The following is a 27157-nucleotide window of genomic DNA, read 5'->3' as shown; positions in this document are numbered from 1 at the left end:
ATGCAAATGAGGATGTGTATCAGTGTGGAGGTTTATGTTCCTTGTTTCACACACCATCGTTCCGCACATATTTATTGTAATAATAATTATTTAATAATAACATTGAATCTAATGATTGTTGTATTCAATGGAAGCTATACGAAGGTGTCTTTATTCTCCTAAGATTACCAGATGACCTAGGTTTTGTTCAAAGGAAGTGTGTGTGGAGGACAAATGCACATGCAGATTTCTTTTGTTGTGTCCACCAAATAACTTTATTGAATATTGGAGTAGCTATTCGAAAATGGTTGTGCATATTCAATAACAAATAAAAAATATACACCTTTCTTTAGCGCCATGCTTTGATTTCAATAAAATAATTAATAATAATAATAATACGTAATTGTACATCATCAGAATGAACTCGTACTTATTTTTTTTCATACATTCTTGTTATTTAGTACACATATATTGAGCATATTAAGACATAAGTGTTGCCAAAGTAAGAAATCAAATAATTTTTGAATTTTGAGATTTAATTTACCACCTACCACTAACATTCGCTTTGAAATTTTCATTTTCCAATAGTAATGTGTTATGGAAATTACCTTTGTACCATGATCTTGGAAATCGTGTATCAGAGTGTTCTTAAATCAAGTTTCTTTTATTGTTTTTCATATTACACTTTCAAAGTAAATCAAATCGTTGGTGATTCAATGGTGGGGACCACTTTAGTAACTAAATCAATTCTTGATAGAACCTATCTAAAGACATTTGGACATAAAATTTACTAATGATTGTTTACAGTTATTGTTGATAGTTTCAAATCTAATTATGATAATTGTCATAAGATTTTTTATTACTGTATATATGCATTTAGTTGTTTCGAAAACTTGTACGATTGTCAGGTTGTGCAAAAATTTCAACTCAGAATCGTGAATCCAAGAAATCATTGACAGATTTTTGGTAATTTAAGTTGAAAAATGCACCAGAAAACCTTTCAAAACCTAGTTTTGATAGACAATGGTCTTATATTATATCATAAATTTCTTTTTGTATGCCACATATTTCAATGATATTAAATCAATAGCAAATTATGTAGTAAGTGGACAAGATGGTTTTGCATTATCGGTATTTATTTCCATTACTTCCCATAAACATTGTCTTTGTTATTTTCAATTTCTATTTATTAACAGTGTTGCATGTGGTAGTTTCCATGAGAAGAATAGAAACAACTGGTAATTGGGGTTGCAGAAGCAAATTGTGAAACTACAAGACATTGGAAACAAATATAAGTAGTAGATAAACAAAGCAAGTTATTTGCACTTATACAATCAACCAAGCAGTATTTGAATCTTCCAATGGAAAGAAGAGAAACATAGAAATTTGCATTAGTGAATACTTTCCTGGTCTCACATCTCTACGGATTCAACATTATTCAACAATTCATTTTCTCAATTGCTCAGGTTCTTTTGCAATTTTCTCTACAATGTATTTCTTTTTCTACATAATTGTTTATGGATTTGTGAAGAATTTTTTTTTTCTTTTGCCTCTCGCATTTGGATATTCTTTGTTCTAATAACCTAAATTGCATTTAAACAAAGAACCAATGCAATTTTTTCATGTCATAATGTGTAAGAAAATATTGCACATAGTCCAAAATATGTTTACATAGCACATAGTTTATTGAATTTGCAGAAAATCAAGTATTCATTATCGACAATGGATGCCCAAAGAGTAGTTGAAGCAAGACAGAAACAAAAATCCCTAAGTGTTGCACAACAATATTCACCTTCTACACTTGTTGTTGGTGCAGTGTCATTCACAATTCTAGGAAAGAGGAAGAATCCTAGTTCTAGAAAACTAGTTATTGGTGAATCAGCAAATCGTTGAGATGAACAAGTGTCCAAAACTACCATGAATAAAGAAAGCATTGAATAGGATATAGACGTGAAAGTGATAGAAGTGAACCACCTAACTTGGTTGCTACTTATTTAGAAGATAATAAGAAAATAATGGAGAAAATTGCAGAAGAGGACATTATTTACGATGAATGTTCTATCACATTGCAAAATGCAAAATGTGACAGGACAAGAAAAAAATTGAGTTGAAAAAGTTAAGGTTGAAAATACAAATATTATTTATCAAAAACAAGTTGATATTGACTTTTCTAGCGTTGACACAATGGGGCTCGTAGTATTGCAATAATCTACCAATGATGCAATTACTCAAAACGTTATCAACATGCTTGTAGAAAATCAGTTGTTGAAAAACAAATTAAAAGAACTACTACACATTGCAAATCCAGTTCCTTTGTTGATGACTCCATTGTCAAGTTCAGTTGTTGCAGTATCACAACCATTTAATAATTGTGAATCTTATTAATGCAGTGAAGGAATATATCCTCGACAACATATGCCAAAGATTAGAAATTATTGATGATGTATGGCAAGCATTTTTTACGCACTTGTGAGAGAAACTAATGATATTTATGAAATTGGTTCACAATAATATTATAGGAGAAAATATTTTTTTTTTTCCAGTGAATTAAATACTTTTAAGCGGGTGCTAGAAATATTCTATGCTTTTGAAAAGAAAAATTAACTGCTATCATATACTGAACGAGTGAAGTAATTGGAAGCTGGATGGGCAGAAAGGGTCACTACACTTGAGAATATCAATTATGCCTATAGTGACCTATGAAAAGGATAGGTAATGTGTATCTCAGGGAAATGGATATTATAAAAGACTTAGTCGGTCCATGGATGTGCACAATTCTGAGTTAATTTCAAATGACAGGTTAAAAACTGAATTAGAGGAGAAAAAATAGAAAATGGTAGCGAACTTTGATAGCATCACTGATTTTACTGAAGAACATATTGACACATGGCTAATTAATTTTTCCAAGGTCAATAAGCATAATTCTAGGTGGGTTGTCGAGGTGCAAGAAGAAGCTAGGGAAATTGAAAAAGATATTTTCACTAAAAACATGAAAATGGAAGTTACAATTGCCCTTGATAGAGACTACATTGAAAAATGGTGAAACTGTTTCTAGAATGAGTTGTTATCTTGTAATACATGTTAAAAATTATTATTATTTTGTTACATATGTTGTTCAAGCAAGTGAAACACCAATTCCCACTACAACAAATCCATCTACTTTACAATTTTCTTTGCACAATTTTGATTCTATTCAACAATTTTGCATTTTAAGTCTATGTTTTGAATATGATGTCGTACAAATATGAGATATCATTATGGTCATTGACATTTTATTTTGACTATAATTCTTATTGAATCTTATTCTATATCAATGTTACAATGGTGTTTCTATAACTTTGCAAAAAAATGCTTTTAGCTTTTCTATTACATACAGTGTTGTGTTGTTGCTTTAAACAAAATTGAACATCTAGAAATGGTTTGGCATCTTAGACATATATCTTTTAATAATAGAATATTGATACAATGTGTTTATACCTCCACAAATTTCATTTTGTGTAGTAATTAACTATGTTTCCAACACACCCTTTCTTAATTAATTATGTTTGTGACACTCCATTTTTTCCCACAGTGAAATAAATCTCGATATTACAGTTCTGGTATTGTTGAATTTCGTTTTCTAAATCTGGGTTATTTAGTTTCTTGTATGAAATTCTCATTTTACAAATATTACAACTAAAATTTATGTTGTATAAACCAAGTTTCTTGTGCACAGTGAAAACTCTACACAAAGCCATATTGTATCAAAAAATAAAATAAAAAAAATTAATAGCGGTAACAATAGTGTCGGAAATGGATGCATCTCAGACAAATATCTCTTAATAATAGAATTTTGGCACACTGTCCTCAGATCTGCATAGATTTCATTCAGTAGAATAATTAATTAATTATGTTTCTGACACATCCTTTTCTGCCTATAGTGAAATAGATGTGTTATATAGTTCCTTGTAGACAAATTGACCTACGGGAACTATTTTGTTGTATCGATTTTATGATACCTTTGTATTTAAACACATGTTTTGAAACTTTATTTTATGTTCTAATACTAAAACATTGCCAATAAAATCTTTCAGTACAAGTTGCAGACAGCTGCACAATGAAAGCTTCACAATTTCTTTCACACAATGAACTTTTTCTGCACTTCACTAAACAAAGTTTTTGGTCAATGAAATACACTTCCCGTTCCTACTCATTAAAAATAGAAATTTATGGAAAATAGCATAAATAATTTGCATAATTCAAACCCACCACAATTTTGGCCAAAAAATAGTAAAAATTCCAACATGATTTTTTAGAAAACAAGGCATAGTTTTTTTGAAAATCGGATTATAGTTGTCAAACTACGGGATTTTTTGCTACCAGAGTAATTGTTGATAGTTCTAAATTCTTTTTCTTTTTCCATTTCCAATACATGTTAGTATTCTGCATGTGAAATGTGTTTTACGAAATAAATAGCAATTAAAAAACAAAAAATACTAGTACAAAATGGCTAATTAGTTACTAAAAAAGCGACTAAAATTTGCATATAAATGACCATTTTTCAGTCGGTGATGAGTGGTAGTTAATTTACAGTATATTATAATAGGACCAACTTTTAGTCGTTTTTAACTTAGTCACTAATTTGTTGTCTCAATCATCTAGTAGTATATTTGATCATAAATTTAGTCATTAATTGCCACAATTAATGACTAAATATATAACAAAATATATTACTGTACGATCACCCTAGAAACCAATTAATGACCAAAGAAATTTGACCAAAATGTTGGTCATGTTATAGGACACTGCTACTAATAGTCATATATATGGAAATTTTAGTTATCATTTGAAACTAATTAATGACCAAAGAAATATGACGAAATTTTGATTGTGTTATAAGATACTGTAAATTAGCTACTAATAGTCATACATATGAAAAATGTAGTCGTCATTTTTAATCACAAATTTATCATTTGCAGTAGTCATTTATCTTTTTTTGGTAGTTTCATATTCATTATATAAATGACTAATTTAGTAGTTTATATTCATTTTATTTACTTTCATTAATAATCATTATAAATGACTAATTTAGTTGTATATTCATTTTATTTTTATTCATCATTAATCAATATAAACTACTAATTTAATAGTTTTAGATTGATTTTATGCATTCATTAATAATCAACATAAATTAATCAGTATGATTTTGTGACTAAATTTTAAAAATGTCATACAATGTGAATGTTCATCTAATATGAAAACACAAAGTTGCATATGTTAATTATAATACTAAACAATATCAAGTGCAACTATAAATAATTTCAGCTACATAAATTCTATTATATGAAATGTTAAAGTATTACAATATGAGTTTCCAACTTAATATTGGATGTTGGACTACAATTTACACATAAAATTATGTTTTATCACTTCAAAACATTATCATTGTGTTGTCAAGACATTGCAAGTGAATTCACCAACTCTGGAGACTTGACCATCAATCTCTATGTGTGTGCCATATGTGGGATATTGGCTCTAAGGGTATCACTAAACCGATTATCTTCTCTCTCTCCTTTTGCATTTTTTGCTCCAATGTTATTGCTATCCTCTTTCTTCAATTCATGCTTCTTACCATCAATACTAAGTTCATTTTCTGAAAACAAAAGAAGATACAATGCAGAGTGTAAGACATGAAATACAATGAACAATAGAATATAAACTAAAGTAGACTATAAATAATTTATACGACATATACCTCAACATCAACAATATCAAAGCCATTTTTCCCCATACAAGCAAGAAACTCGGACAAGTTTTCTTCAGTTGGGTGATAGTGGCCAGTATGTGGCCAATTAACCTGTATAAACAAAGCATATAAAATGTCACCATAGAAAAGAAAAAATAGTAACATATTATTCAACCTTCAGTGAAATCTTAGGCACAATCATGCCAACTAAGTTACATTCTAAAAATATCAAGTTGTAAATAACTCGTGAAAACAAATAATTTGAGGTGTGTTGTTTAATCATTGTCGTTTTATTCGCAACAACATTTCATTTTCTAACACATAAACTTGGTAAAGTATATAAAAAGCATGTGCTCAAATAACAACAGGAAAGTAAACTTTCTAATAGTCATGAATACCTCACAAAATAGTTATAAGGATTCCACTCAATATCGTGTAATACTAATTTCATCTTCAAGCATTGGTTGTTGTTTAAATGGACATGATACCAAGTATTTACAACTTCATAGTTAAAAGACAAAATAATATAAAAAAAAATGTTCAAAATAAAATCAAACAATAAAAAGAGGATATCATGGAATATACATTGCAATTATAAAAAATATGCTTACATGTCCACCGATGTCTTGTATGGCATTCCTAAAACATTTTCTTGCCCAAAATAACCATGAGGTGAAAGAATCACAACATTAAAAACTATAGGAATCCCTACTAGAAAAATTTCCAAAGTCGATGGCTCAGATGCCTGAAGGATCTCTAACGGCAAATTAATCATATCCAAGACATGCTCTGCATTGTCTCCCCATCCCTTTTCCAATCACATTTCCTGTAACTTTCTCACAATAGAGTCAAGTAAAAATTAAACGAAGGCATTGACATTTTTTTTTTTATCTTTTATATCTATAAAAGTGTGAATCTAATTTGTTTTAGGTACATATTAATTCATATTTAAAGCCTTCCTGACATATGAGAAGGTATCAATCAAGTAGGACATCAGAAAAATTGACCTCGATGAGGTCCTCAAACAATTTCTACAATATCAATGTTTTTCTTGTTGTGATATCTTGGATAGAAAAAAAGAACATATCTGCAAAAGAAAAATCCATATATTACTTATGTTCAAACTCTGTATATGGTGTATTCTTATGCAGATTTTTAAGATGTTCCTCCGCCTTTAGCAAAGCGAACTGTAGCTTGGTTAAACTCTGTATCCTTTCATTCAATATTAATTTATGAAAGATAAATGTGACACATTATTTTTTCTCATTTCTCAACATGCTACATATGATAAATTGAAAGTCACTAAAAACCAAGAGAAAACCCTTTTCTAACCAAAACAAACAAAGAAACAGTGCCTCTAATAAAACTTCATTCTAATATCAGCAGATGAAAAGAGACTAGTGGACCATTTTTGCTACTTGACTTTGCCTATTTTTGTTATGAAAGTGCTTGATCCGGATTTAAACAGGAACGCAACAAATTACAAAGATAACCATAAATACAGAGATACAAGAGAAATAATACTTCATTTCATTAATGTAAAATACTGAAATATGCTTACAAACAGAAATGGAAATAAACTAGCTTGAGCGATGATATCTTAACTCTGAGGAGAGATGTCGTGGCTACATGCCTATGAACTATCTTCCAATGAGGCTCAATGGCCTATTTATTGTTGAGAAACAATGGAAAACCCTAAACATCCAAAACCCTAACCCTAGGAGATCAAGCGCTAAACTATGGGCCCCGTTTTGGGTAAATTGGTACATCAACTTCCCAGGGTCGTAACTTTGTCATACGATCTCCGTTTGACACGCACAATACCTCGTTAGAAAGATCTATCCAAGGACTACAACTTTTGGATTAGTAACATCGGTCCATGGGACCATGTTACTCCTATTTTTCCCCAAAAATTGTCATTTAGGGCCTCAAAAAGGCTGCAGAAGTTCAAGACTCGAAAAACTACCAAAAATAGTAAATTGTGCTACAAATAAGGAAATTGAAATACTGAAAGAAAAAATGGTGGGGGTATAAGTGGAATTGGTGGGTGGCCACCAATATCCACCTGGGTCATTCCTCACCCCTTAGGAAGCAATGGTCCCCATTGCATTGAGTTCCTCCATGAGATGAGGAAACTTGTACTGAACTTGGTCCCTGGTTAGCCACTTGCCCTGATGAAGGAGTTGGCATGCTTTGACAACTTGATACATTTGGATATTCAGCTGGCGAGTGTGCTTGATCTGCATGTCCATGATCCGATCAGTTGCATCTTGTTCCATGCAATCTGGATTTAACTCTGTTGGTGTGATTTGTTCTACAATGTCGGATGTGTCTAGTAATGGTGGAATGTATGGCTGAAGGCAGTCCACATTGGACACTAGGTGCAGGCCAAGGAATGGGGGAATGTTGATCTCAAATGCATTATCTCCCATAGTCTTGGTAATGGTGTAAGGACCATATCAGATTGGTCTGAGTTTCCGATAGGCTTCGGTGAGGCATTCCTTTTGCAAATGCAATCGACTTTGTTGCCCACCTGAAACTTTTGTGGCACCCGATGTTGATCGTGTCATTGCTTGTACTTGGCATTTGATTTCTCCAGAATGTCATGGACCTACTAGCGGATATGTTGGATGTGCTTAATGAATCTATTTTCCTTATCTGTTTCGGATTGGACATGAGCCGAATCTTCCTGAGTAGCTGCAAATGGCATGGCCACATTAATGGGACATAGTGGCTGGAATCCCAAACCCACCTGAAAAGGGTTGTGGCCAGTCGAGCTGTAGAGAGCATGGTTATAGATGTGCTAAACATTGGGGATGCTCTCATCCCATGTGTGTTGATGCTTTGAGTTGTACATGCACAAAATGTGTATGATCATCCTGTTGACAATCTCTACCTGGCCATCAGTTTGGGGATGGAAGATTGTGCACTTACTGAGTTTGGTGTGTAGCATCGACCAGATACTGGAACAAAATGTACTGAGGAACCTTTTGTCCTGATTTGAGATGATAAACTATGGGATCCCAAAGTGTACCCACACTCGTTCAAAGAAGGGTTTAGCAGTGGCTTCTGCTATGATATTCTTCTTGCAGGCTACCATAATGGCCATCTTTGAGAACCTGTCAATGACCACAAAAACACAACTATTTCCATGCTTAGTAGAAGGAATGCCCAACATGTAATCCATGGAGATGGATTCCCAAGGTCAACTAGGGGTAGGCAACGAAGTATAGAGGCCTTGCTTCTTGATGGCAGTTTGGTAATGGCGCAGGCAGTGTAGGATCTGATGTACTTCTCGACATCGTGTTGAAGATTTGGCCAATAGAAATACTTCTGCAGTACTGCCACCATTTTCTCGACCTCGAAATGCCCAGCAGCCCGATTTAATGTGCTTCCCAAATCATCTTGGCACGCTCACTTAAAGGAACACAAAGGTGACCCATATGGCATAACAAGGCATCCTAGATGTGAAAATCTAGAACATGCTGACCCTACTAGAGTGTCTGGTATGTGTGGTCGAATTTTGGGTCGCTTTTGTAGAGAAGTGGCCAATCAGAAGTCTCGTGCCCACAAGAGTTGAGCATGGTGGTTAACGCCATGATCGGTGGTCGACTGAGGCAATATGCAATATTATTGGTGCTACCCTTCTTATACTTGATATTAAAATGGAACTGTTGCAGGTATGTGGACCACTTCTAATGGTGATCATTCTGCAACTTCCCTTGCATTTGTATGAACTACAGGGGTCAGTGGTCTATGTGGATGATCATTTCCTTCCCCAAAATGTAACGCTTCCATTTTTGGCAGGCATGTACAATGGAATACATCTCTTTGTCATAAGCGGGATACTTTTGGACTGTGTCTGAAAGTGTCTTGCTATAATATGCCACTAGATGCCTGTGTTGAGTAAGGACTGCCCCAATAGCATAGTCAGAGGCATCTGTCTTGATCTCAAATGGTTGTTGCAAGTCTAGTAATGCAAGCACTAGTGCCGAGCAGAGACGATGTTTCAAGTCTGTGAATGCCTTTTGTTGAGATTTAGACCAAAAGAATTTTTCTTTCACTCCTCCCTTGGTGACTTGACTCAAGGGCCAAGTGATATGAGAAAATCCCAACACGAACCTGGAGTAGAAGTTGGAAAGACCAAGAAAGTTGCAGAGCTCTGTCAAAGTGGTTGGAGATGGACAATCCTAAATTACTTGGATCTTGGTTGGATCCACATGCACCCCTTGTTTATCAATAATGTATCCCAGATACTGAACTTGGGCCATGCCAAAAGTGCATTTCTCCAAATTGGCACATAACTTGTATTATCGCAATGTTTGGAGAACCTGTCGGATGTGGTGGAGGTGCTCTTCCCAACTTTGGCTGAAGATCAAGATGTCATCCAAGTATACCACTACAAATGAGTTGGTGAATGGCCACAAGATGTCATCCATTAGCCTCATGAAGGTTGCAAGAGAATTCATCAAGCCGAAAGGCATAACCAACCATTCGAAAAGGCCCTCCTTAGCTTTGAAGGTAGTCTTCCACACATTAAAGGGTTCTATTGGTACCTGGTGATATCCTGACTTCAAATCAATCTTGCTGAAATATTTTCCCCCCTTTAGTTGGTCCAGATGGTCATCAATCTGTGGGATCGAGTACCTCTTCCAGACAGTGATCTTGTTCAGCGCCTGATAGTCAATACAAAGTCTCCAAGTCCCATCCTTCTTCTATAACAACACCATTGGGCTCCCACAAGGTGATGAACTCGGTCGGATGCGACCTTTTTGCAGCATCTCCTGAATCTACCTCTTGATTTCATCGTTCTCCAGAACGGAGCACCAATAGATTGGTCCATTGGGCAACGACGTACCTAGGGTCAAATTTATGGAGTGTTGACCTGATAGTGCAGAGAACTACTACAGGGGAGGTGAAGATGTCCTCGTATTCCTCCACGACCTTGTCCATCTATAGGTGTCGTGCAGAGGGGCTCTGTTTGGAGGCCATGGCCACTGTCTTCTTCCTTCCTTGAGGGTGTATCATCAGGAAAACAAATTTCCTAGTTTTGGAAATGAGCTTACTGCATTGTTTTACAGTAACCAAAGAGATGGTGGTAGGCGGTGCTACCTCCGATATCCTGTACAACTTATTTCCCAAAGTAACAATAACAGCACGAGGCCCTGACTCATATATAGAATGTCGCTTCCACAAGTATGGTTGGCATAATAATACATCACAAACATCAAGGATAGCAACGTCACACAATACCTCATCCCTGAAGGGCTTGATGTTGTATGGAAGGCGACATTGCTGGCTCACACAAAGATCTCGTCCTTGGTGAAGCCACCTGATGGTGTGCAGTTGTGGATGTGATGTGGTCGATAAGCCCAGCCACTTCACGACCTCTACTGAAATGAGGTTCTTTTGGCTCCTTTTGTTGACAATGAATTGTCGCAGGGAGCCCTTTACCCACATCTAGGAGTGGAAGAGGCGCTCCTCCTCCTCTGGATATTCGGGTTCCTCCTTCTGGATCTTCGTGGTTGCAATGGTGGCATTGGGCTCCGCATCGATAATCTGATTCCCTTTGTCATTCCCCATATTGGGTTCTGACTCAGAGTCTAAACATGCATCTGATTCGAAAGATTTTAGCTTGGCCACCAGTGACTGCTTGGCCCAACACACACTTGTGTTGTGAGCGGAGATCTTATGGAAGTCACACAACTTTCCCATGTCCTTCTTTGGCTTCGTGGTGTTTTTCTTTGCTTATGGATTTGGCTAGTTGTCCTTGCCCACCCCACCTTGACTTTGTCCTTTGTTCAACGGTTTGGGGACGCCTTTCCCTTGCTTCGGATTTGCAAATCCAAAGTCTTGCTTTTTCTATTTAAACTTCTGCTTAATCTTGACAGTGTATTGGTATGTCGTGTCGATCGAGAAGATGTACAGGAACTCCATCTCATCCTAGATGTACCTTTGTAGGCAGCTGCAGTATTTGAGTACTAAATGCATCATAGAATCCTTGCTACCCAACTTTGTGCGAAGGGTATGAAAAAATATTGGTAAACTCCGGCACGTCTTGGTCCCTTCCCTTCCGTAGTGTGGTCCACTTTATGTATTTATCCTCATAGCTTTTGACATGGTAGTACTACTCCTTGATGGAATTCAGGAATGAATTTCAAGTGGGTGTGGCTGAAAAAAGTGAGGATGTACTTTCATCCTTTTGCTCACAGTAGGACCACCAGTCCTTGATGTGGGGGGCAACTTTGAGAAGAGTGAAAGTAATCATTTCCCGGCCAGAAAAATGATGGACACAAAAATACCCTTCTAGCATATTTAACCATTTATCTACAGCGTCTGCATCTATATGACCAATTCCAAAGCTAACTTGTACCTTAAAGGGTGTGTCACTTCCAGAGTAGTTGTTGGAAGTAGATGTGTTGCCCCTGGGTAGTTGTTGAAGGATCTGGGAAAAGTTGTCCATCATCGCGTTCCTTTTTCGCTCGAGGGCCTCTTCAAGAAATATTTTGATAGGATCTCCTACCCCCTCGTCTTTCTTTTCATCTGCCATGGGAGGCCATCGATATTTGCAAGGCTGGTCTTGCAAAGGTTCGACTAGTTCAAGCCCTAAGTCCTTATATCCCGACCTCGTTGGGGACATGCAAAGAGAAATAGAGAAAGAGCAACCTGGCTTTGATACCACTGATCCAGATTTAAACAAGAACATGCAACAAATTACAGACATAACTATAAATACAAAGATACAACAAAAATAATACTTCATTTCATTAATGTAAAATACTGAAATATGCTTACAAACAGAAATGAAAATAAACTAGCTTGAGCGATGGTAGCTTATCTCTAAGGAGAGATGTGGCAGCTACATGCCTATGAAGTGTCTTCCAATGAGGCTCGAAGGCCTATTTATTGTTGAGAAACAATGGAAAACCCTAAACATCCAAAACCCTAACCATAGGAGATGAAGCGCCAAACTATGGGCCCCGTTTTGGGTAAATTGGTACATCAACCTCTTAGGGTTGTAACTTTGGCATACGATCTTCGTTTGACGTGCACAACACCTCGTTAGAAAGATCTATCCAAGGAATAAAACTTTGGTATGAGCAAGATCGATCCATGGACCTATGTTGTTCATAGTTTTCCCAAAAAATGTCGTTTAGGGCCTCAAAACAACTCCAGAAGTTCAAGACCCGAAAAACTGCCAAAAAGAGTAAAATGTGCTACAAATAAGGAAACTGAAAAAACTGAAAGAAATAATGGTGGGGGTCCAAGTGGAATTTTCGGGTGGCCACTAATATCCACCTAGATTAGTGCTCGAGCTTCAGGAACCAACAAATGTGAGGGAAGTTGTAAATGTGAAAATAATTATGTTGACCTTTGTCGACTTCTTCAAAATGATGTGAATGATGTCAATAAATATCATAATAAGAAATTTCCACATTGGATGCAGAGATTAAATATAAAAACGTGTGGACATGACATGTATTCTAATAAATTGATTGTAATGAATACCATGGACCTCCGCGGGTTACAGGTCCTTAGTATGTTACTCTTTATGATGAAAGAGAGATGAAAACGAAAAGTATGGGTAGTTCTAGTTTGTATGGTGGATATCTTCAAACCAAGGTCATCATCTTAATGAACCTAGGTTTCGACATGGTAAACCTGGACCTGATCCTCACCTAGTTTCATTCCATCATACTTTGTCAAGACTCAAGAGAACATAATGGTCCTTCAACATATAATAGGGTTTCTTTTGAGGCTATAGCTAAATCTTATCCCAAACAAATGGATTTTGGGGCTCCAAGAGATATGGATAATTTAAATGATAATAATCATATGTTTTTTTTCCTAAGATTCAAATGTAGGGATACATTTTGTGGATTATATTAATAGATATAATGAGAGAAACAATACATGATGAGCATCTAATGGTCATTGTGATTAGGGAAATACTCGAAGATAATAAGACTATTTAGGTTCAAATCAAAGATGGTGTTGATTCTTGTATCTCCTCAATTGTTGGTAGTTTGAATTAAACAATGAAAAATAACTTTGTTGATGTTTACACACAGAAGCTTACACTTCTGGAGGATCAAGTTCTAGTTGGACAGGAAAACCAATAGGAAGTCAGTGCCCATACAAAGATGAAAAAAATGTTTCCAGGCATGTTGATGATAAGGTCCATGGAGAGGATATACACTATGGAGACATTGGGGCATCTAATTAGAAAGTAGATACAATAGGTAGGAATCTAGAAAAGGCAAATAAGCTTATTAAAATTTGTGCCATCCTGCAACCATAGTGTGATTGATATAAATAGAGATGTGGAAGATCCAAGTATCAACCTCAATTTTTCAACAAATAAATATGTCAAGTTTTCACTCTCCCTTTCAACAAATACTTCCAAGCATGTTTGTTTTGAACTTCAAAAGGATTCTAAACTAATAGTTATAAGTGACTCAGAGGAAGAAAATGTGGATGATGAAAACATTGGTTACTCTTGTTTTGGATTTTTCTAGTTTGGATACTTTGGGTGAATATATATAGTGTCATTCAATTCTTGTGAAGTTTTACAGGAGGCATTGCAATTTGATTGTAATGGCATTACCATACCATACTAGTTGTAAATAAGAATCTCATTTCACTAATTTTTAATCTACAATGATATGGTAATGGAATTTTCATGTGTCTGATGCATTGCAAGTAAATTGGAAAACTACTTAATTTGATGCTTGAGTAAAACTATACTTGCATTGGTACTTTGTTTCCCTTCTAAATTTATTATTTCTTCCTCTTCTAACAATTCTTTAGTAACAGGTTGTAGATGTTCATCAAGGGCTCCAACTTCATGCAACCTTTTCACATCTCCCAGAATCTGAACCATTTGAGTTGTGCCTCAAAAGCAATCCTGACAAAAGCAATCACTCTCAAGGTCTTAAGAAGCTTTCATAACAAAAATTTGAAAACAAGAAACTATTTCAATACAAGGTTGAAGTCTTCAAAACAAAAGAACTGCTCATATAGCAGAACTTTTTCAGGACATTTTATTGACACTATTCACAAAATAAATGCAGAGAAAATCCCCACTTACTAGAGAGAGTCGAGAGTCTTGATAACCTTAATCACAAGGGCAATAAAGGAGAGTTCTATTCCTTCACATTTTAACTTTAAATTCATCTCCAACAAGTGTTTATGTTAATAAGAAAGAACATAAACTATCATATAGAATAAGTAAATTGGCTTGAATTGCACTAGTTCTTGAATATTTACTTAAGCTATTAACTTCAATGAAAGACATTGGCTCCATTTTAACAAGAAAATCTCATTACACCACACTCATCAAAAAAAATTTACCTGATTCTGCTCACTTAAGAAAGTAGCATTTTCCATCACCTTCATGCACTTAAGTAATAACTACACACTCTCAGCCATTTTAGTTGTTATGGATGATTTGAGAACAACATTTGAGCCTCAGTCCTCCAAAGCCTCTTGAACACAAACATTGGTAGGGATTTTATAAATTGAAAATGTTTATATGCATGATCATCTCAACTTATCCATTAAAAACCTCCATCATGGTATCCAAGAAAAATTCAAACATTAGTTCAAAAACATGTAATGTAGAAGCCAATGCTATTAAATAAACATAGAATCTGTAAACAATATTCCTACATTTTATTTCATATTAATGAGAATTCTATGCATAAATTTTTCCTTGAAGGATCTCACCAAGTAGACAAAAGTCACACGTAAACACCAGGCCACCGAGATAAATAGCTTAGTTTTGTAAAAATACAATGAGTTGAAGTACAATACAACAAACAATAATTTAATAAAAATGAACAAATAGATAAAGTGATAAGGCTTGGATGAAAATTGCAAGAGTAGAAACAAATGAGCTCTAAAGCACTACAAAATTGACAAGAAAACATATAAAATGAGACATGCAACAATCTAAGACAAATTACTTGGCTTTTCTCAAAGGTTGTTATCAAGGGAAGATATCCATACTCACTTTTAGAATAGCAAAAAAATTCAGAACAACATCAAGGCCCCAAAGCTCTCACATCCTTTCTTTGAAATGCCCCCCAACTCTTCTAACTGCACTAGAGTGCCCCCTGGGAAACTTGTTGTAGAAAGTCATAATCCTGGGAAAAAAGGAAACAACATGCCAAACATGCCACTCAAATGACTTATTATTGGAGTTGGGAGAGTGCTCTACTTTGAGTGTCTCACATTTCTTTTTATTAATACTAAAAAGGAGGGTCTTTTGGAAGCATCAACTGCCTGGTCCAAGACCTTTGTGATGGAAAAAGGGTCTATACGAGACATTTTAGTCCCATGAGACATTTCATCCTTTGCATTTATATCCCATTTTCTGCATATGTACATTGGCTATGACATTGATGTTTGAAATCCATAATCATGCCATTGGAGGAGTGAAAATGTGGTTTCCTAGTCCTTTTTCTTGACATGGCACCTGAATTTTCTCCTATATATTTTTTTTTCTAGATTGTACACTTGTCTATATTATGAACATGTGAAACATTTTCCTCCATGTAGGATAACTATTATATGTCCTCTTGGGAACAAAATACCTGAGTGGAATGAATTAGTGCACCAAGGGCATTGGCGAGAAGCATTTGACCGGCTGTTGGAAACAAATAATTTTCCTAAATTCACTAGACATGTATGCCCTGCCCCTTGTGAAGGTGCATGTGTACTAGGAATCATTGAAAATCTAGTATCTATTAAAATTATTGAATGTGCCATCATTGATAAAGCTTTTGAAGAAGGTTGGATGGTTCCATGTCCACCTGAGAAGAGGACATGGTATGTGTCTTTCATTTATAATTCTTAATTTCATTCTTATGATGCTTATCATTTTGAAAATAAATTGTTTGTTTTCTATGATGTGGTGAACTAGATCTTGATATGGATTGGTCATTGGGTGCAAGAAGAAAGTTGCTATAGTGGGTAGCATGCCAGATTGTTTGGTTGTTATTGATCAACTTAATAAAGTTGGGCACTTTGTCATTGTTTATGAATGTGTTGATTGAATTGGAGGTATGATGATGTATGGAGTTCCTAATATGGAAACAAATAAACTTGATGTTGTCCAATGACGTGTTGTTCTGATGGTAGAGGAAGGTGTTAATTTTGTTGTGAATGAAAATGTTGGAGTTGACTCTCTTTTCTCTGTGGAGAAGCTTCGCACTGAAAATGATGCTCTTCTTTTGGCATGTGGTGCAACAAAACCAAGGTACACTTCTATATTTGATTTCAATTCTGAAGCTTTTGGATTGAGGACACACCAGAGTCGGGTCTGGAGCTTCTATATTGAGAACACACCACCTTCCAAGTAGGTATTTCACACCACTTGCACTAACCTATGCCATATTCTACTAACCTAGGCTCAAAAGATCGAGTGGATATTTGGGTTTTCCATCATACTAGAAAATGCCCCAATGACTTTCAAAGTTACTGGGTGTTATGCTCTTAGCACCTTCATCAAGAAGGCTAAACAAATATACTTCGATAGCTCCACTCTACATTGGAGTTCCTTTGCCACTCATCACTTGTTTTAGAAGGCTCTGATTGAACCTCTGTGCATACATGAGATTCACATTTTTATCACCATCAATGGACCAACCCACTTCTCCCACAATAATGGGCATATTAGGGAAGCCTTCTTTCTTCAAGGCCCAAATCAAAGTATCAAGATTTGCATCAAACACATTGCAATATTGCATTGTCCCATCAATTACTGGTTGGTTGGTACCATCAAAGAAGGAAAATTCCAAAGGAAATATTGGTTATCATATAAACTCATAAATGGGTAGATATTGACAGTAAAATGTGCTTCATTGCCATTTAGAAACTGAATAATCTGTATCATGAGATCACGAATTTCTGGCCTGAAATCCCCAGTTGATGGCACTGAGTTGGTTTCTGGGGATTTTTACACATTTGCATTGAGGGGCACAGTCGCTTTGATCTGGTCTCCTAAACCTACCTTGTTGAGAGCTTTCTAAATATTTTGAAGCATAGGAAGAGTAAAATTCATATGTGTCATTATATGTCTTTAGGAAAGGCTCATTTCCAACTGCAACATACCTGCAGAGTGCAAGAATTTTTGCAACCAATCTTAGTACTATGGCAATATTAAAGCAGATAAATGCGGAACAAATGTTTATCTTCTAAACCAATTAGATTCTCCTACCTAGTAAGAGTACCTCTAAGGCTCTTATTTTTCCAATTTCCCAAATCTACATTACAATATTGTTGTAATATTATGACAACAAAAGAAACATAATTGACCATTAAAGTACTTTCACAAGAAGCAATGTGCATCAATGAAGAGAAGCCTGAGGAAAGGTACATAGCAAGAATATATAAAAGGAGTAACAAATTAATTTAGGGCCCGATGCCTTGAACATCTAAAACAAAGTTACAAACACATAATGTCAAAGCCATGATATAAATTATGGAGGCCAATTTAATTATCACAAGTAGTTGGGTAGTTTGTTGCAGAATGTATGCATCCAAGTTTTTCCATCATTGCTTTGGATCATGTCCCTTACTCCTATAAAGTTTTCATATTGTTGCCAAAACAATTTGGTAACATTATGTACTCATTTCTTTGATGTGTACTTTCTACCATCAATTTTTATGCTCTCTAACACCCCTGATTCACTGTATAATTGCTTCTTGATAAATAATGATATGATTCTTTCCAAGTATGTCCTCCCTACCTCACCAATTTATTATTTCTTTTCAAATATTGCACCTAGTATGGTTCTGGACAAATTAGAGAAAATCATCAGGTGCTTCTTTTGGAATGGTGGTAATGGAGACACCACATAATTCTCCCTTGTCAGTTAGGAGAAATTTTTTGAACCTGTAATGTGTGGGATCTTTGACATTGAAAAACATAACCGACTGAAAAAATCTCTCGAGACCAAGTTAATTCAAAGGTTGGTAACTAGTAAATTCTCCCTTTGGAAAAATATCATCCTAGAAAATTATTTCTTAAGAAAATGACCTAAAAGCATCATGTTATCTTCAATGTATCACACCTGTGGGTTTAATTTCTATAAAAAAATTAAAGATATTCACCCCCTAATAAAGGACCATATTTCATGCTTCACATGGATGGAAAGAAAGCAATATTATGGTTCCATTCCATCATAGGTCACCGCCTCTCTAGCCTGATTCAAAATTTTAAATAACATAAAATATTGGTTTAGTTGTATGAACTTAACAAACATCAGACTTTATAAATTTGACACAACTAAAGATGGTTAGCACTCCTATGTATCTCAATTGGTTGTTGCCAATGTTTTTGAGAATTTGGTTAGTTTTGTGCCATATTGGTTGAGTTGTAGGAACTTGAAAAAAGTTAAACTTTATAGATTTGACACAGTTGAACATGGTTAACACTCCTATGTAGCCCAAGTAGTTAGCTCAACTAGTTGTTGCCAATGTTGTTGGGCATTTAGCTAGTTATGTGCCAGTAGGTGACCAGTTTGAAATCCCCCTACATTAGGCACATTAGTTTATAACTTTATACTGATGGGTTTATTAGGGATGCCATCCAAAAATGTGAAAAAAAAACATCCCTTTTTGTCCATGATAATTTCCTTGGAAATAAAAGGGTAACAATTGTATCTTCGGTCAGACTTGGACTCTCAACACCTAGCTAAAATTTCCATCAAATCTTCATCAATACTATATGCCATTGTTACAACCTCTAAAAGTAATAAACTCTGAATAAAAAACTCAAAATAATATTACCAATTATGTCCGGATATGGTCTAGTGGTTAGGATGAGTGTTGCCATGAAAAAAACCTAGGTCCAAATATCGCCAAGTATACAACCCTAGAACAATAGGTGTTTAGGCCAACATTGATGTCTCCCCACATTGAAATGGAATCATAGTAATGGAAATATGGGGATATGAATATCCTCATGGATAAAAGAGAGTGCATTTACTGTAATGAAAAAGAGAACTCACAAGAAAACTGCCAAATTTAGGATCAGAGTAACAAGGCAAGAAGTTAGACGATGAAAAGAAGGTAATTGTAACTAAAAATTTGACTCTCCTAATTAAGACTCACTAGAATAATACCCTTGGATGCCATCAACAGTTAAAATGGCCAATATATTTTATATCTTGTAAAGCAGAGAAAGATCCTAACAATGATAAACTTAAAGAAGAAATGTTTCATGATTCATCTTCCCATCCAAATATGTTTTATCCCTGAAAGAAGAGGAGGACTCAATTGACTCTTGTTTCATCTACTTGAGCATTTCCAAAAAATAGTGGAAGCCTTGGGATGTAGTGGTAATTCCTTTTCTCAGGATTGGTATCTGCGATCAATTGATTTCATGATGGTAAAAAAATTACCTCTTTAATTTAAAAGGGAAAGCTTTCATAAAAATTGTGTGGAACTAGTTCCTAGCTATGTTCTTTGGTAGGTCTAGGCTAACATACAAGATATACTAAAAAATTAGAAATAATCCCCCCCCCCATTATTTGCACAAATAAAGCATGGAAAATGAATAAGTGATTCCTAAAGTATAAAAGACTGATGAATATGGAATATCTACAGCACCAAGTAATGGTTTGGCTAGAAAATCTAAAGCTCTTAAGTTATACTTCCCAATCCTTTTCCATGTTGGCCTAGGTTCATCCACCAACAACAATGCAGATTTCAGGGGCCTTATCATAGGCATGTAAATGGTGTTATCAAAAGGATTAAACTCTAAAGATACATGTTGTTTTGGAGAATCCTCATTGGTCATAGACATTCAGTAGGAAAGGAGATCTAAAGAAATTGAAAATTCAGATTTTGGTGAAAGAATCCATGAATTCCTCCTTTTAGTCAAAAGTTTTCAAGTTATCACATCGAGAGGGGGAGAAATAACAAGGCAGTTGAACTTGAAAATTTGGAATCCTCATTGGAAAAAAGGCACTACTTAATACCTGGCATAACCTTAACATGCAAATAGAATGGAATTAATACCTTCCAGTAGACAATCTTAAAGGCTATTGAAGCAAATAGCTCTACTTGCATGCAAAGCATTGAACTTTCAATCTCTTTTTTCACGTTCACTTCCCATATTCAACACTACACTATTGCAAAGTGAGGCCTAAGGAAATATCAAAGACTCAAGTCTTACAAGAGAGCACCTATAGGCTATTTATATTTGTGTATATTTCCCTTTCTGAAGCAGGAATTCATGGAATGCAAAGTTGATACATAAAGGAAAAAGAGGCCTTGCAAAGCCAAATGTCAATGCATTTGCAAGGGAACTAAGAAAAGATAATACAACTTGGGTAGAACAATTAAGGATATGTAGACATTGACAATAATGACAAATTGTATTTCTTTGAGGGAAAAGTTGGCAGGGTCCAAGTATCTTGGATAATTTCAATGGGAAGTCTACCTTGGTTCTAAATCCATTTTTAGAAAACCTAATAGAAAACACCAGACTAAATATTGAGGATCTCCAATCAACAGTGTACCCTATGTAAGTGTTTACAATCAAAATAAAAACAAAGACAGAACTCATGAAAAATTGTATTGTGAATAACAATGTTAATACACTACCAATCAATTATGTATTGGATGGTTGATTCTGGCACTGATGGGAAAGAAGGTACTTAAAATATGTGAGTCTATGTTTCTTTTCTTGGTGCTTTCCCAACCTTTTGTTTTCTATTATTGTCCTAAATTATTAGAGCCTTGAAATTCTCCTTTGCTTTTCTTGGTGCCTTGTCTCCCTTTGTAATCAATTAGAGTTCTAAAATCTCTAGAGCCTAAGAAATATGCTACTCTATTTTCAGTTAGATTCATATGTAATAACATGTTGTCTCTCAAGTCTAGATGATTAGACAGTAGATTCCAATAGGGAAGTGTGCACCCTAAGTGGACCTGCACTTCCATGTATGATCTTGTAAATTTTGTTCTTGACAACTTTTTTAATATAATTCTTGTTTCAATCAAAGAAAGAGGGTGCATTATATATGTTGTTGTATATTACATCACCTGGTGGAGGCATTTGTTAGGATATTATTTCACAGCACAGACAATTTGAAGCAGTAAGTGTAACTATTGTACATAAATAGTTTTCCTACAATGTTCTGTAATAGGAGAATGTTGCCAAAATGCTCTACGTAGCACTGAGTTTCCAACACAATACAGAAGGGGGAAGGGACCAAATCTAGGAGGGAGGCATATATCCACCTCAAACATTATCTAAAATTATAGCTACATCGGAGATTCAAGAACTACATAAAAAATGGCATTAATATAGTAGTCATTGTCTCTAAAAATAAGATTCATTAAAAAATCTTGGTAAGGTACAAACCATAGTCATTATTATGTTGCGTCCATCACCATCAACAGTAATTGCTTGCAGTGACCCAAATGGTAAACCTACCAACCCATCACCCTGGTGTTCCATCAATATTATTGTTGATCTAATTAATTGTGGGACTTGCAACCCATTCACTGGTGACACAAGCACATCTATGATGAAGAGGAATGAACATCCAAGAAGGATTAAAATGATTATCCTGTGAAGACCTAGAAAAAAATGATAATAATCATTTTCCTTGAGAAGAAATTCTCCTAGGTGCTTGGGTGAATGGAATATGATGTGATCCCCAAGGAATACTTGGTAGTGGATGTAACATCAAAGAAGCAATATCCCCAAGTCCATTTGGATTTCGTTCATTGGAACCCAATTTCCAGATTCATGATTAGTTTCTTTGTTCTCCGAACTTACAACAAACTAGGTATTACTAGCAATACCCATCATCATGTTTCTTGAACTAGCTTCTTCTTGCTGAGAATATTAACGCTCCCTTGCACCACCATTGGAGTTGGAAGCATTGCCAAGTCTAGGCATAGAATAACTTTCATTCCATCCAACTAAATGCAAACTCCTCTTTATACCAGATGACACATGAAACACACTAGGTCGGCACTATTATTCCAACAAATATGAAAAAGTAAGCACCACTATCATATTTTCATCTACATTTGTTTACACACAACACAATTTATTTCGTCTATTTTATGTAATTTTATTTATGATAGTCTGTCCATTCAATCTGGATATAAATACAATTCAAACTCTATTATTTTTTGAACCTACTCATATCTTGGGTTTATGCTTTCAATTTTTTTGTTGATTGGGCTATGGTCTAGCTGTAGGCTGGTAGGAGTTAACCACAACTTTCCCACCTTCTATTCTCAGTGCATTCCTTTATGGACTCCACTCTAGAATTCCCAGACTGATATGTTCCCAAATTTTAATCGATCTTTTTCCAACCAAAAACTAGGTGGTTTTTGTTAAAAAAATGTTTATTAATTTTGTTAGGATTTGTGAGATTGTTGTAGTCTATTTCTATTAGGAGAGTATGGTTCTCTGGGTTTAAGGTCTCTAAGATATTTATCCTCTCCAAATGATGTTTTCTTCTTAAGATTAAGGAAGATCTAGCTAACATTCTATTCTTGTATCTTAGCACCTTACAAATCACAAAGACTCTGAGGATGAAAATGGAGGTACAAAGAAGGTTACACGAATAGCTGGAGGTAAGGGTTATATTTCATTTTTTTGTCTTCCATACTTTGTAGATGATTTTACTATGTTGTTGTGAAGTATGAACTTAAAAAAGTCACATTGATTTTGAGCCTTTGTTTTTAGCAGGTTCAAAGACACTTGCAAGGTCATATAGAAGCACAGTGAAAGTACTTGCAGTCAATTCTAGAAAAATCAAGGGAAACTCTTGCAGGTTACCACGTGGGGTCAACTAGATTGGAAGGTACTCATGCGGAACTTTCTTAGTTGCTCTCAAAGGTGAAAAGTGAGTGTTTTAATTCTACATTTTTTTCTTTGGCCTTCTCCATGATGCCTGAAATCCATGGTCTATTTCCAGAATCTCATAGTGCTCATCAGCAATCCCAAGCTACAGATGTTGGGCCTAGGAATTATCCTTAAAATACATCCACTTTCACTCCATTCACACATTTTCTCACCTCTAATCCACCACCATGTCACCACATCAGCTTCACGTTCATCATTATATGGGTTACTTTTGTGTTTTCCAAAACATTATTAATTCTTAGTATTTTTAAGAGAATTTATGGTTAAACTTTAGAAAATAATCTCCATATACTTATACCTAACAATTAGAATGAGTTTGTTGACATGTGTAGGTACAAAGGAAGCTTCCAAGGCATATTTATGTGGCACTCTATGTTCAAATTCGAATTTGAGTAGATCATGGACCTCATGGAGAAGATATGGACCTCATGGAGGAGATCATGGAGGATAGGGTTATGTGTCACCATTGGTTGAGAAATATGTGGGTCAATGGAGGGAATAGTGGATTTACATTTATGAGTTTGTTATCATAGCTTTTGTATAAATAGGAGTGTTATCTCCTTCATTTGGAATCTTCATTTTGTAACCTTAACTTTTAGAATTTAGAAACTTAGTCCTTCATTTGTAATTTTAGATTTTAGAATGATTGTAATGTAGAGATTAGGAACTCTTGGAATGTAGAACTTGGAGCTTATAATTGCAATTTTCAATTGACGATAAATAAAGTGGATTGGATTTTCTTCTACATTTGACTTCTTTCTAAGCGTGCTTGTGGAGCTATGGATGGCCCCCACTGCCTCACTTGCATACTTGTTTTGTTATAGTAAGATTTATTTCATTTTTGTTTTTAATTTCATTAGTTTAAATATCTTGATGCTAGAAACATAAATGAATAGTCTCTTGTAAGAGAGCTTTAATATTTCCTGTAATCAATTTGAATTATGTTTAAATGCCTTCATTTCTTAGTTAATTGATTAAGATGTTAGAAATATTAATGGACAGTCTCCTGTAAGGGAGCTTTAATATTTCTTACACTTGTCATAATGTCTTTAGATTCCATTTTGTTAAATGACTGAATAGGTGTTGGAGATCCCAATGAAAGACCTCCTGTAAGGGAGCTTTGGCATTTCTTCACCTAGCTTAGTTTAGTTGTCTCTAAGTCCATATATATTGGATGATCCTCGAATTTTACTTACCCAGATTGATAGTAAATGAAACTCTAATTTGCATCCGCATTTTAGACCCAACAACAAACTATTCATCATATAGGTTCCTCACTAAAATGATTGTTCTGAGAAGATACTTACAGAGAATTTGCAAGTTGTTGGTAGAAAATTCCCAAGGTCTTCTTATGATAACAAAGTGCAGTTTTATCATGATGAAATCAGAGAAGATATGAGGCTGCAAGAACTGATAGGAGAAGAAAATATCTCTTTCTTCATCAATGAAGAGGACAACGACCAAGAGGAAGATAGATGTCCTTCTATCATATCTTCTCTATAGGTATGTTGAAGAATATACATGGACCACAAGAAGGACATATCAACTATATGAGTCGAGTTGGTCCCTTGTAATGTAACTAGGGAAATGCATGTGGTATCATGAGTTGTGGCATAGCTCATTTCAATAAACAATGTTATTCTCCCAACATACACACATGAAGATGTATTAGTTGGATCATGGATGTTGGGCCTGTCTTTCAAGCATATTAATGAAAGCCATCTTTGTTGTTCAAAATCAACTCAAGCCTACTACAATTTCATATTCAGTAACACTATTTTGACTATGCTAATTACAAAGTGCAAATTAAAGTAGATGCATTGAATCAAGATTGCTTCATTACCCCAACAACAACCCACTTTGTTGCACGATTAACCTTCTTGGTCATGCTAGTTGACTAATGAGGTAGAGGACTTCATCAAAAACATGCCAATTGAACTTGATGCCCATGTATGGGCTGCACTACTTGGGGTAAATTTAATATTTTCTTCCAGATATTAGTAACATTATAGAAAAAAGTTTAGATGGATCTGGTTTAAATCGTTTGATAGAAGAAGCCAAATTTACTGTCATCCCATTACAATATATGTGGGTAATCTTGCTAAGACACTAACCACTGAGAAACTGAAAAAAAAATTAAATAAATAAAAATTGCTAAGAAGGGAAACATTTTGAATGCTAAAGTCACATGAATAACTAAAATAGGAAAGTTTGGTGGCTATGGATTTGTTTCTTTCTCATCAAAATCTTATGTCGAGGCAGTGATTTCTACATTCAATAATGTGGTGTCAGAATTAAAGCCAATGATAGTGAATGTGGCATGAAGAATCAATGATATATGCTAACTTTTGGCAAGAATAACTAATATACCTAACTATATCAGGTTATTTTCTGGATGATGAAATATGCTCTAGAAAGTTTGGATCATAAGCTCATATGAACTTGAACTGAGAGGTTATAAGATTAGGATTATGATGTTTCATACATCAAAATATTGCATGACATCTCGACACAAGATTCCTTCATTTCTTGTTGAATACATTACCCCTATTGTTAAGGAAACTCATAAGGATGTACAAGTATTTTCTTTCTATCCCATGCCTGAGTATGAATCATGGAGAGAATCTCCAAGTGGATCAACATCAAGATGGACCATGAAGTACTATAAGGATCTTAGTGCAAGTAATTCTAAAGAGGAAAAAGGATAGCATTGCAATCTATATGGAAAATGACATTGTTGAAAAGGATGTTGGTAATGGAGTGTATGTAAACAAAACATCACAGGCTTACAACAGAGGAAACCCCATGATTGTCTCAAGGAGCTTGGTTGCAATGTAGATAAAATTGATCAAACAGGTATTCTAGAATAGATCCTTGAGGAAAATATTAAATTGACTTCTGCCAAACCTAGCATTATTTGATGAGGAATGTAATCATGGAACTGAAGAACTTTTCCAGGGAATAAAGTGTAACAATATCCATTATATGTACTTGAATCTAGAATCACATTTTGACTAGAATGGATGCAGATCATATTCTATGTATTTTGAATAGGGTTATATCTATGACAATTATGACACTAAGAAGGATTGTTTTGTTGATAATCAAATGGTTGAGTTGCAATATGTGTATGATCTGGAGGAAAATGGGTGTGAATTTGATCCTCCCATACTCTTGTTGTAGATATATAGTGGTAATGATGAGGATGTCATCAAAGAGAAATTTTTAAATTCAAATTTGGAAGAAGAACAAATTTCATATTGGGACAAAATAGCATGTAATTTGCCTAGCAATACTCCCAATCCTAGAACAAACTCTATAATGCAATGGTTGCAAAGGAGACAAAATCTCTCCCAATAATATAAATATTTAGAGAAACTTATTATACCAGGGAATGAATTATTTCCTAGTAGGGCATGTTCCATTTGGCATATCTAAGGATCTTCCTCTCCATCATACCCATAATCAAAACAAAAGTTTCCATCTTGTGAAAAGGAGTATGCAACAACAATGCTTAAGGAAACTTTGCTTGAAATTCTTTGGGTATATTT

At 34.9% G+C, this 27157-nt stretch overlaps 1 pseudogene; it reads right to left on the bottom strand.

Annotated features, from left to right (window-relative positions):
- LOC149181888 (glucan endo-1,3-beta-glucosidase 5 pseudogene) overlaps nt 1-25494 on the bottom strand; it is a 34559-nt pseudogene extending 9065 nt beyond the window's left edge.
- Nucleotides 25495-27157: the final 1663 nt, after the last annotated feature.

This window comes from Pinus tabuliformis, chromosome 3_2 (assembly GCF_031772625.1).
Source record: "Pinus tabuliformis cultivar Carrire ecotype Pingquan chromosome 3_2, CPIR1, whole genome shotgun sequence".
In the NCBI taxonomy this organism is placed as follows: domain Eukaryota; kingdom Viridiplantae; phylum Streptophyta; class Pinopsida; order Pinales; family Pinaceae; genus Pinus; species Pinus tabuliformis.
Note: the sequence above shows the minus strand (reverse complement) of the source record. Positions and strands in the feature narration are given on the sequence as shown.